The sequence below is a fragment of the Microtus ochrogaster genome, unplaced genomic scaffold, assembly GCF_000317375.1.
Source record: "Microtus ochrogaster isolate Prairie Vole_2 unplaced genomic scaffold, MicOch1.0 UNK10, whole genome shotgun sequence".
Classification (NCBI taxonomy): Eukaryota; Metazoa; Chordata; class Mammalia; order Rodentia; family Cricetidae; genus Microtus; species Microtus ochrogaster.
In genome coordinates, this window is record NW_004949108.1 from 3353719 (window position 1) to 3355052 (window position 1334).

Genomic DNA, 1334 nt, shown 5'->3' on the forward strand with positions numbered 1-1334 from the left:
AGAGAGAGAGAGAAAACACAGGATAGGGTCCACGGCCACAGCAAGAGCGTATGGTTCTTGAGAAAATTGAACAGATGAGGCACCCCAGAAAGTTCCCAGTGTTTCTGAGTTTCCAATCAATACTAACCTGCACCTGTGAAGGGGGCAGTTCCACACCGTTTGGCAGTGAGCTGTGGAAGCTGAGAGCAGAGGGAAGGTCCAGGGAGGCCCAGGTTTGAAGACTATCAGTTATTTTTCTCAGGGCCATGACAAAATCCTGGACAAAGACAACTTAAGTAAGAAGGATTTATCTGGCTCACAGTTTGGGGGATGCACAGTGGCACTGGCTGGTTTTATGTCAACTTGACACAAGCTTGGGGAAGTAAACTCATTTAAGAAAATTCCCCCCTAAGATCCAGCTGTAAGGCATTTTCTTAATTAGTGATTGATGGGGGAGGACCCAGCCCATGGTGGGTGGTGCCATCCCTGGGCTGGTGATGCTGGGTTCAATGAGAAAGCAGGCTGAGCGAGTCAGGAGAAGCAGGACCAGTAAGCAGCTCCCGCTCCATGGCCTCTGCATCAGCTCCTGCCTCCAGGTTCCTGCCTAGCTTGAGTTCGTGTCCTGACTTCAGTGATGGACTGTGATGTGGAAGTGTAAGCCAAACCAACCCTTTCCTCCCTAGTTAGCTTTTGTTTATGATGTTTCATCATGGCAACAGTGACCATAACTAAGACGACAGTCTAATATGGCAGCATCAGGAGCATGAGGGGGCTGGTCACATTGCCTCTGAAGTCAGGAAGGAGGGAGAGCAGAATGGTGGTGTGCAGTTTGCTTTCTCTTTATTCAATCTGGACTCCAGCCCATGGGATGAGGAATCTACATTTAGGTAGCATTCACCTAGCTCAGTGTACTGACTGAGCACAGGGTCTGCTTTCTGGGGTCATGTCCCCTGTGGTATGGATGGCTAATCCAGTCTTAGGCTCTTGTGCGACCCACCCTGGCAGGGACCTCCCTCCTAGGTTGACATCTGGCCTAGTTAAGGTTCCCTAGATGTAATCTTATAGACACGCCTACAGATGTGTTTCCATGGCGATTCTAAACCCGGTGGGATTGGCAATGATTAGTGACCATCACAAAGATGGGAGTTCCGACCAGCCTGGGTGAAGAGCAAACACCAAACACGTCAGCCTTTCCATGGAGACCTCAGGGAAGTCACCCTCATTTAAAGTTTGGTTTGATGAGGTATCATTTGCATGTAATAAGAATCACCACCCTTTACACACAAGTCTATGAGCTCCAACAGTTACATACAGTCATGTGATCTCTGCCACAGTCAGATACGTTTCCACCATCT